We start from the raw sequence: 12,574 nt of genomic DNA, 5'->3' as shown, positions 1-12,574 counted from the left end.
AAACTCATCGCCTCCAACTCGACTATAATCCTCTGAAAAGTGTTAACAATGAGTGTGAGCTTATAAAGCCCAGTGAATGACTAACTTTCAAAGCAATATACATAACCAAGATAAAGATCAATCCTCTATGTTTATACGTAAAATGTTCTTTACTCTACACATATAATTCAATATCTCAGACTTGAATGATCAACTAATGTTTTCCAAATCACTTCATTTCTATATTTAACAAATATCAAGAACCATATAGTTCAAAAGCATTCACAAGTACACATGCAACTCTAATTTTGCTTACGAATTAATGTCTTTTGTTCGAAACACAACTCACTCATTGGATAAACAAACTCCATACAACTCCCATTTTGCTTACGGACTCACATATATCCAAAACCATAAATTACAAAGCAAACTCAACACCCAACCTTACCCCGTATCTTCTCGGAGCAAAGCTCAATATACCATCTGAACCCCGTATAATCCTAAATCACAAACTAATACAAAACACATAGAGTACTTTTTCCTAGTAATGACTTTCATATCCAAAGGTCATATTAAGAACAATATCCAATTAATCCAATTCACCTAGAGCGGTTGTCAATGATGCATAGTTTTCACATATTGATTCAAATACATTTTGAAACACACTTACGGATGCTTGTCATGATCAACTCACATATTTGGACAGTGAGAAAGTTCAGTTTATGCAATTCACATTCAGAATATACATAGATTTTCACAAATCGTTTCCAAAATCCTATGCATCATTTGCAACACATCACATTCATAATTCACATTTTCATTTCTGACACAAGTGGCATCATATGTAAATCAACATAATTCATATTACATAATCATAATTAACTAAATAACCCAATATATTTCGGAATTAAAAAATGCAACACTACATAAACCTGAACCTTGAATCATGTTCAGTCTATAAGAATAAGAGCCTCTCACTTTGCTATCCGGAAGCTGAAAACGCTTCCAAACACACCTCAACGTTCACCAAACTCAAAGCACAAAGTTTTCTCAACTAAAAACACAATAAGAACAATGCAATGCAAATTAATACATCACAAACTAATTTAAAACAAAGCAGAATCCATTGATTCTAAAACAGAGTGAAAACATCAAAAACATCGAAAACATTACCGAAACATGACTCTAGAAGCTCCAATTCGAAACGCATGAATCTCTACACTAAAAGCTGATAAACAACAACTATAATCAACATCTAACTCAACTATAATCGTACAAATTAACATATAGAAACCTAAATTCCCAGGTTCCCAAAAATATCGAAAATCAACAATGTTTTCAAGAAATCGATATCCAAATCATTTGCAATCGAAAAACTGATTTAATATGATTATAATCACTCAAACAAAACTCAATTTCATTAATGAAACCTCAAAACCAATTCAATAAATCAACACATTACTTAGCTCCAAAAATTCAATTAAAATTTTAGAAATTCTTTCAATTAAATCAACAATTCAATAGAATCATTAACACATAGTCATTTTCCCTCGAAGCTTGAAAGAAAACCAAGGTAAAGATCCTTACCTTGCTGAAAATGGATTGAAATTGAGATCAGCAATGGAACTCCATTATGATCAAGCTTTAAAAACAAGAATAGAAGATAAGAGAAACTTGAGAATTAAAATCAAGATTGAGATGGGTAAATTTAGAAATCAAGAAGAAAAAGAGAAAGAATTGATCAACTTGTTTCGTAGAAAATGAAAGAAAGTGGAGGAAGTTAAGATAAATTACTAAAATGTAAAATGAGAAGGAAATGAAAAGCACGTGAATGAAAACAAGAAAATAAGGAAATGAAATTTAGATTAAAATTAATCTAGACAGAAAAATGGTAAAAAGGGAAAATTAAAACATTTTAATTTATGAGGGAAATCTCTAAACATAAGCCTTGGTATAATTGCTTCAAAGACTTTAGACATTGTGAAAATTTAGAAAATGATCACCGAAATTATAATTTACAATTCCTTCAATCCATTCACCAAATCATTTAAATGAACTTCCGTAATTAAAATTAATCATCTAAAATCACTTAAAAACTTTCCAAAATATGAATTTTAGAAAATTTTCTTCTTTTTTTTTTTTATAAAAAATCCTGAAATCGACCCGAAACCGCCCTAACTACCAGACCCGACTTTAGGACGTTACACTGAGTATCGATACTACCCCTTTGAACTTGAACCATTTTTAAGCTGATTGAAGATCCGTATCGATATTGTTTAATTTTGTATCGATACCCTCACTAGAAATGCCCTTCTTTGGTCACTTAAATTTACCCACATTTTTACTTTGAGGTTCCCAATTATTATTAGTGCTTATGTGAAGGATCATAAATAAAGCTTTATTACATGCCAATAACATAAAACATAGCATTTACCATAAACATCCTCATCAAGCTTTAATACGAATCTCTATTCTACATTGCACTTCAGTATGACCCACTAGAGAGTATAAAAGAGTTGTAAGTGAGGTTACCTTGAATTATTTGATGCTAAACTTTCCCCAAGTCAACTAGGAGTCACTTTATCTTTTCCTTTTGCTTTAGAACTCTCTCCTACCTCTTTCAGAAAACAAGGTAGAGAATGGTTCATTAACTCAATTAAAAGTTCAAAATAATATAATTTTACTCCCTATAATGCAAATCTTCCTAAAAAGAGTTAGAATATTTAGATTCTCATAATCCCCACAAAAACCCATTTTTGGTTTCCAAGGCTAAAACTTACAATGTGAGCTTAAATTAAACCTAGAAGAATAAGGATTAACAATCTTACCTTAGTTGAAACAGACTAGACTCGAATTGCATGATATCTTACTTTTGGAAGGGAAGAAGAAGAGAAGAAAATGGAAGGAAGAATAAGAAGAGTTTGGTAAGAGATTATAAGGTTGGTTCACGTAACCTATAAAAAATAAGGGGTTCCAGCTTTCAAAATAAAGAATGGGTAATTTACACTTTAAGTCTCTACACTTTTCAAATCATAAAATTATCATAACCTTTCATTATTCTTTTGGGCTCGACTCAGCCCAATTCCAAATAAACCTGGTCTAAAGTATTTTAATAAATATTTTGGGCTCTAAAATGGATCTCGGGCTGACCAAAACTATCAACCCAGTTTTTGTGACGTTACAACTCCCCCGTTCGAATAAGAAATTTTGTCTCGAAATTTTATATGGGTAGAAGAGATGCGGGTACTGGAGTTGCATGTCTTCCTCGATTTCCCAAGTGGCTTCTTCGACACCACGATTTCTCTAAAGCACTTTTACCAAATGAATCTTCTTTTCCTTAATTCTTTCACTTCCTTAACCAAGATTCTTATTGGTTCCTCTTCATAGGTCATATCGATGCTCAACTCAACTTGTTCCAAGAGAAGGACATGCGCTGGGTCTGAACGATACCTTCGAAGCATGGATACATGGAATACATTATGGATGCGGTCCAGTTCTAGGGATAAAGTTAAACTATAGGCTACTAGCCCAACTCACTCAAGTACTTCATATGGATCGTGAAACGCGTGGACAACATTCTTTTACGTCCAAACCGAAATACTTTCTTCCATGGAGATACCTTAAGGAATACTTTGTCACCCACATCAAACTCGATTTCCTTTTACTTCACATCCGCATAAGACTTTTATCTATCTGATGCCTCTTTCAGTCTACTCTAAATTATTCTGACTTTTCTTCAATTTCTTTGATCAGATCTAGTCATACTATTTTTCTTTCACTAAGCTCGGTTCTACAAAAAGGAGTTCTACATTTATGCCCATATGGAGCCTCATATGGGGCCATCTGAATGCTCGATTATTAACTATTATTGTAGGTAAACTCTACTAAAGACAAGTGATTTTCCCAACTACCCTCAAGATCAATGATAACACATCTAAGCATGTCCTTAAGAACTTGAATAGCACGCTCTGACTGACTATCTATATAAGGGTGAAATGTGGTGCTAAAATGGAGCTTGGTGCTTAGGGAATCGTGAATAGCTTCCCAAAACTGAAAAGTGAACCTGAGGTCTCTATCTAAAATGATCGAAATTGATACTCCATGCAACCTCACTATTTCACGGATGTAGAGTTGTGCTAACCTCTCCAAGGTGAAGTCCATCATAATCGGTATGAAGTGAGCGAACTTAGCCAACCGATTTACGATCATCTAAATGGAGTCATGCTTGCATCTAGTCATTTGTAACCCAGTCACGAAATCTATAATTACTATGTTCCATTTCCAATGAGGTATTTGAATCGGCTAGTGTAATCCTGAAGGAACCAGATGTTCTGCCTTAACTTTCTAGCACACCAGACACTTTGCCACAAACTTGGACACCTCTCTTTTTATTCCTGGACAAAAATACAACGGCCGTAGTTCTTTATATATCTTATTACTTCCTAGGTGAACTGAAAGTTAACTGTAATGGGCCTTATTAAGAATCTTGTTACGTAGTTGCTCGACCCCAAGTACATATAATCATTATCTAAAGTGTATCACGTCATCTTCTCGAAAATCAAACCCTGGTGCCTCGTCTCGGTGGACTTACTCCATGCGAGCTCTTAAACAACTATATGAACTTTCTAATCTCTTGATCTCACTTATTTATCTCGGGTTCTACTTGAACCTCTGCTAACAAACCACCCTCACTAGAAATGCTCAAACACGCTAATATCTCTCTCAAATCTGACATCGACTTTCGGCTCAACGCATCCGCTACAATGTTTTCTTTTTCTAGGTGATAATCAATAATGCAGTCATAGTCCTTTAATAATTCCACCCATATACGATGTCTAAAATTTAACTCCTTCTGGGTAAGTAGATATTTTAAGCTTTTATGATCGATGAAAATGTGGTATTTCTCTCTATATAGATAATGTCTCCAAATCTTGAGCACGAAGACTACGGCTGCAAGCTCCATATCATGGGTGGGATAATTCCGCTCTTGAGGCTTAAGTTGGAAGGATGCATAACCTACCATTATTTCCTCTTGCATCAACACGCAACCAAGACCATTTAGCGATGCATCACTATACATGGTGAACTCTTTTCCTGATTCAAGCTTAGTTAGAACTGGGACTTAGGTTAAAAGGGTTTTAACTAGTCGAAACTGCTCTACTACTTCTCACCCCACACAAATGACACTCTTTTTTGAAGCAACATAGTCTTTGGGGTTTCTATCATTGAGAAACCCTTAACAAATCTACGATAATAGCCCATAAAACCTAAAAAACTATACACCTCTGTTACACTCTTTGGTGGCTCCCACTCAAGTACTGCGCGAATCTTCTAAGGATCAACTCGAATACCGTCCCCTGTAACTACATGCCCCAAAAATGAAACCTCCAACAACAAAAACTCATACTTTCGAATCTTTGTAAATAGTTATCGATCCCGATGAGTTTGAAGAACTGTGCAAAGATATCTGTCGCGCTCATTCTCTGATCGCGAGTAGACTAAAATGTCATCAATAAAAACCACCAAGAACTGATCTAAGTAAGGGTTGAAAACTCAGTTCATGAGGTCTATGAATGTCATCGGGCGTTGGTGAGTCCAAATGGCATTACAAGGAACTCATAATGACCGTATATGGTCTTAAATGTCGTTTTTATGATATATGCCTCTTTAACTTTTAGCTGGTAATACCCATATCTCAGATATATTTTAGATAATACACAGACTTCTTTAAGTTGATCGAAGATGTTATCGATTCTAGGAAAATGATAACAGTTCTTGATTGTCAACTTGTTTAACTATCGGTAGTTGATGCTTAGCCTCATCGACCCGTATTTCTTTTTAATGAAGAGAACCAGTGCTCCCTAATGAGAAATACTCAGCCATATGAACCCTTCTTCCAATAACTCTTGAAGTTACAATTTCAACTCCTTTAGTTTCATCAGTTCCATGCATTAAGGAGCAATGGGCACCGGAGCGAACTCAAGCATTACTTCTATACCAAACTACAACTCTCGGTTCAACCGTAACCCTGGAAACTCCTCCGAAAACATATCTGGAAAGTCTCTGATGGTTCAGATGTCCTCTATCCTTGAAACTGCAACTCTGGTATCAACAATATGAGCCAAGAAGGCTTCACAACCATAATCTAACATTTATTATGCCTTAAGGACTGACACAACCCTTTCACCCTTGGCCTTCTTGCCAAACATTATGATCCTAGTCCCATTATTCTTTTTGATTTTAAGCCATCGAAGCTTACATCTCAAACTCATGACGTGATCCAACAACCAATCTATGCCCAAAATCATATCAAACTCTCTAAAAGGAAACTCTATAAGATCAGCAGGAAAGATCTCACCTTGAATTTCCACCGAGCATCTACGATGAACTTTGTCTACAAGAAAATCTATTTCTAAAAGGATGGACACTCGAACTCCTATCTTTAGATTCTCAACTGGGATATTTCTTTCTTGCACTAGGTTATAAAAGATATATGAGTGGGTGGATCTGAGATCAATTAAAACAATAACTGGAAGGGAAAACACAATAAATGTACCTGAAATCACATCAGCAACATCGTAATCCTCTCGGGCTCGGTACTGGCCTAAGACCGGGCTACACCCCTACCAGTCTAACCTGATGTAGAACTTTCACCTCTCTGGGGTCCTCTACCCCTCTGAACCGACTGTGCTAACCTCTAAGTTTTGGTTGGAGTCACATCCTGAGCCTTTGGGGAATTTATGATGAACTGGTCCAGGGAACCACAACGATAATAACCCATGGGTCCTTGTTGACAAACCCCTGAATGCCTCTTATAGCAGGTAGGACTGTCGGGATGAGTCTACGACCTCAAAGATCCTCTAAAACTTGCAACTGATGCGGTGACCAATAGTCTCATACGTTGATTCAATCGACCTCCGCCTCTGGTCATACTATGAGCAGACCTGCTATATTGGCCTACTAGAGCTCTTCAAGACCCTTGGGATTCTATCTCCCTCTTAGGCTGCTGGGACGATCCTAAAGACCATGCCACTCCTCTGTTATGACCAAAAATAGCCTCTGTCTCATCTACTCTCATCTCTAGAACCCTCTCGATAGCTTTTGTCTTCCAGACTAATTCAGTAAATACTCTTAGTAGATCGACAGCTAGGTGGGTTAGAATATCTAAACAGAGGCCCTCCCTAAACCTCCTACAGCAGTAGTACTCCGATGAAATCAGCTTTGGTGTATACTAAATCAGGCAAAGAAACTCCACTTCATAGTCAAACACTATATGGTACTCATATGTCAGCTGGATAAACTGGTATCTCAAAGAGTCTATATGAGCCTAACCTATATATTTATGACAAAATTCTTCTAAGAAGAGATCCCAGATAGGTCGCTCGGGTTGCAAGGACATCTCGACCGTCTCCCACCAATCTATGGCATCGCCTTTTAAGAGAGAGATAACACATTCTAACATATCCTCGAATGTGAGGTGTAGCTGGTTAAGAGTCCGAATGGTCTCTCTATGCCACTGATATGCTGCTACTGGATCGTCATCTCCCGTGCCGAAGAAATCTGTGGTCCGATATCTCTGAAGCCTCTCACCTGGGGTCTCTTGAGATGCTACTATAGGTAAGGCTAACTCAACTGGCTGGGTAGGTAAGGTAGAGAGTGTCTAAGGTAGAGCTCTGGCTATACGCCTAACGGTTTCCCTCAAATCTCTAAAAAAAGTCACCTCCTCGACCCTCGCATCCCAAGGCTCTTCAAAGTCTGTATCGGGGACAAATTCATCACCTAGATCATCCACAAGGGACGCCCTACTCTTATGCCTACCATCATGACTATGGTCTGGGCTCTCATCTATATCTCAACTTCTGTTTTTGAAATTTAAACAATAAGAGGGGTTACTAACAACAGTTTCAGAAGCAGAAGTACTCTTAATATTCCTAAAGGCATGTGTATTCATAAACTTTTATTGACTCTGACCCGCGGGTCCTAGGAATGTCTAAACCTCACTATGGTACCACTAAATGTAACACCCTACACCAGTACGACACACAGTCAACCGATAAGAGTGCCACACGGAACCACCAGAGTGGCCAACCAAATTTTTCTTAACTTACTTAATTGAAAACATTCATTTATAAATACTGATGAGAAAATAAACATAATATTTACATAAATCAGTTTACATCAAGAGCTCCTTAAATATTTATTCAAAATATACATACCATTAATTTAAAATGAGTTATGACTCGTATATACAAAATAGGGTTTCAAAATATACAAAATAAAGGTTTTATAATATACATGCTCTATAAAGAACTCGAGACGTACTTTGCTCTGAATCTGGTCTGGATCACTAGTGCATAAAATGTTCTTCTACTGCTGCTCGCCTAAGAATCTATGTATGGAAACAAATTTCCAAAAGCAGAGCTAACTAGCTCAGTGCCACAGTAATAACTAAAATATACTAAAAGGGGTTCATTAAATCATGCTTAAGCCATCTAATAAATAATATAGTGAGTATACTCGTATACTTACTTTCTAATCTATGGCAGACATCATGGTACGACTGAGGGATTTATGCATCTCGGAGCTCACACACCCATCTATTTTACCAATGATGAGGCATAGAAATCTCTGCATCGGACACAACACCCTCGACTAACCTACCCCTTGCTAGTGTCATACCTTGCCCCCTAGCTAGTCATTTTAAAGTGTCTTGCGAACTCCCTAAGGATATCTTGACTGATTCTATACATTCGACAACCTAAACTTTACTAGGGGAACTAGGGTGTCCTGATCGTTTCCCGAGCTTCCAGCAAGGCTAGTTTTATGTCACTCTAACTTATTTCATTTCTACGTGTAATTAAGAATTATTATTGTTTCCACTTGTAATCTTATCTGAGAGTAATTATAGAGTTCTTGGGAACCTCATTTCCCTTTACAATTCCTTAAAATTTATTGCCCAAAATATATGCTGGTACCGATACTAGACCTTCGTATCGGTACTGATCCCTTAGTATCGATACCTCCCCTTTGGTATCAAAACTGATTTCAAGTTCGATATTTTGATAATATACACAGTATCGATACTCCTATGTAGAGTACCAATAATCCCTTGAGTATCGATACCAAATTTACTTTGATGTTTTCAAAAATAATCCAGTGTCTTACCCTTGGATTATCCTTACTAAACCCTAAGTATCGATACTTCTTTAATGAGTATCATTACTACCCCTTTAAACTTGAACCATTTTTAAGTTGATTGAAGAACTGTATCAATATTATTTTATTCATTATCGATACCATTGCTCGAAATGCCCCTATTTAAACTCACCCACATTGCTACCTCGAGGTTCCCAATTGTTATTAGTGTCTTATGTGGTAACTGAGGCTCATAAATAAGGCTTTAATACATGCTAATAACATAAAACATAACACTTACCATGGACATGCTCATCAAGCTTTAATATCAATCTCTATGCTACATTGCACTTCAAATTGACCTACTAGAGAGTCTAAAAGAGTTGTAAGAGTGATTACCTTGAATTTTTTTATGCTAAACTTTCCTCCCCAAGTCAACTAGGAGTCACTTTGTTTTTTTTCCTTTTGCTTTGGAACTCTCTCCTACCTCTTTCATTAAACAAGGTAGAGAATGGTTCATTAACTCAACTAAAAGTTCAAAACAATATAATTTTACTCCTTATAATTCAAATCTTCCCAAAAAGAGTTAGGATCCTTAGATTCTCATAAACCCCACAAAAACTCATTTTTGGTTTCCAAGGCTAAAACTTGCAATGTTGAGCTTAAATTAAAGCTAGAAGAATGAGGATTAACAATCTTACCTTATTTGAAACAAACTAGACTTAGATTGCTAGATATCTTACTTTTGGAAAGGAAGAGGAAGAGAAGAAAATGGAAAGAAGAAGAATAGGAATTTGGTAAGATATTATAGGGTTGGTTCATGTAAACCATATAAAAATAAGGGGGTTTCAGGTTTCAAAATAAAAATAGGTAATTTACACTTTAAGTCCCTACACTTTCCAAATCATAAAATTGTCATCACCTTTCATAATTCTCTTGGGCCCAACTCAGCCCAATTCCAAATAAACTTGGTCTAAACTATTTTAATAAATCTTTTGGGGCTCTAAAATATATCTTGGGTTAACTTAAACTACTAACCCGATTTTCGGGGCGTTACAGACTGGAAAGGGGTTGCGACTATTACATGTGAAGGTTATAATTATTATTACTTATGATAAAAATCATAATTAGAATTAGCAATTATCATTTATGATCATTTAGGAAAATATAAAGTGAGATTTGAATGGTTATAAATGCGGAACTTATAATTTCTTAAATAATTATTAGTGTGAGTATCTATTTGATCAAAAGTAGTTTTAAATGCTATTTTAAATTCTGTATTGATGTTTAAATGAGTTCATAGCTTTTAATAATTATTAATAGCATTAAAATTATTTTAAATTTATACTCTTAATAATTAATATTAAGTGCGTGGTTAATACTAATTATTGAAGGAAATGAACGAATTTTCAACGAGTATAACGATTTTTTTTGGTTCTTTTCTTTAAATTAATACTAAATTTATATTGTCATGTTATATGAGAAGTGAACCATATGACATGATATTTGATTTAACATTCAATTTTTCTTTTGTATGAATATAACATGGTGAAATATGACAAGTGATGATGTCATACAACAATTATTTTTGTTGTTGAGAAATTTGAAACATACATAACAATTGCAATTTTAGAGAGAGATGAAGCTGAAATTAGAAGATTTCCTAAATCAATTAGTTGACAAATCCTAAAGATAAGGATTTTATTATTATTAGTAATTTTTATGAAAATTTATTACCGCTAGTAAATTTCAAAGTCTAATATTATTGAATTTATACTAATTATTAGATTTGGTGTAATTCTAATTAAAGAAAAAGTTGACGTTGTAGGCATTGTCGGAATGAACAAGTCTGCCTGAGAATTATGATTCTACCTGCGAAGTCAGATCATTTAGACTGGTTGCTTGTTAATTTATGTTTTTAAAATATATGAATTAGAATAAATGAACCTTTAAATTAATCTTTACAACTTAGTGGAATATGAAATGAGATAAATCACTAATATAGACAAAAGGTAGTAAAAAATTACTAAGGCTAAGGTAGTAGTGAGCCCAAAATGTGTATGATTAAGAAGATACTGTTGTGAGCAAAGTTACCAAGTATAATTCTTAAGAAGTATTAAGAAATAGAACATTCATAAATGATCTATTGGAAAATAGTTGAATAAGTATAAAAGTGTGTGTCTAAGATTGGTTCTATGAAGACCTGATATTTAAGTGTGTCTAGTGCAACACCTCTCTTTCTTAAACACCTACCTAGTGAATTGTTCATTACCATGCTTGCTATTCCTATTTATAAAATACTACAACAAGTTAAACTCTTTTAAACTTAGCGTAGAAGTTAAAAGAGTAGAGATTAATTTGATTGAGTAGAATATCAAATTTAGTACTAGCAAATAAAATATGTGATGGTCTCTTTAGGACTAATGAATAATTTGAATGAGAATATGATAGACTTTAGTGCTACTAAAAGATTGTTTGTAGTTACTAAATCTCTTTGAATTCTTTTCCAAAGTAGAAAAAAGAAAAAAAATGTTTATCTATCCTAAGAAGTTATGTTGGAATCTATTTGAGAGATACTTGAGATAAATTTCCTATTGCTAAAAAAAAGTTAAAAAACTCCTAATAAATTTTTTCATAATATTCATAAATTTTTAAACATTTCTTATGAAGAATTAGGAAAAATTGAAATTTCTTTTGAATGAGAAAGAATATGAATAAATACCGATGAGATATAAGGAATTTCATAATCGTTTGAGATTATACATATTAATTTTAATGATTAGTGACTTCTCAAAATTAAAAAATATAATCATGTGTAAACAAGATTTGAGTTTGTTAAAGCATAATTGTGTGGTTAAAACTCACAACAGACTTTACACTAGGATGATTGAGTATGTGTAAGAGAATTTGTTTACACGTTGTTCAATACACTTATGAATTTATTTCTATCCTAAAAATGTTAGAAATACAAAGTATCTTAAAATGATGATTAAAGTCAAAGATGAACGTTGTTCAAGATTTGTTCATTTATCTAAGAGAAGAATTACTCATCTTAACTATGTATTAGTTCAATAGATGTTCACCAGTGCTTAAATAACTAATACGTTATTGCTCTTCTCGTGTTTTAACTTCAATGCTCTCATTTTTACAAATAAATTATTTCACATTAGTGGGGAAATGTTGTTGATGCTCAAAATGTAACTCACTCCATAATGACATTTTATTTTATTATAAATAGTCTTAAATTGTGCTTTGAAAGTGACATGTTTGCCCTCACTATTTAGCCTATAAATTGTGGGAAATTTTACTCTTTTGAAAGACATTCCAAGCAAATATTTGCTTTGAAACACTCTTCCTCTTTTGAGTGTTGTTTTGAGTTGAGAGAAGGGTAGTACCACCAAAATCCACTCTATCTTTTGAGTGTACAAAATTTGGAGAGTGTGCTAATCTTGGAGGGTCA

The sequence above is a fragment of the Hibiscus syriacus genome, unplaced genomic scaffold (assembly GCF_006381635.1).
Source record: "Hibiscus syriacus cultivar Baekdansim isolate YM2019G1 unplaced genomic scaffold, ASM638163v2 tig00112000_pilon, whole genome shotgun sequence".
Taxonomy (NCBI): Eukaryota; Viridiplantae; Streptophyta; class Magnoliopsida; order Malvales; family Malvaceae; genus Hibiscus; species Hibiscus syriacus.
The sequence above is the reverse complement of the archived record's forward strand: the minus strand, read 5'-3'. Positions refer to the sequence as shown.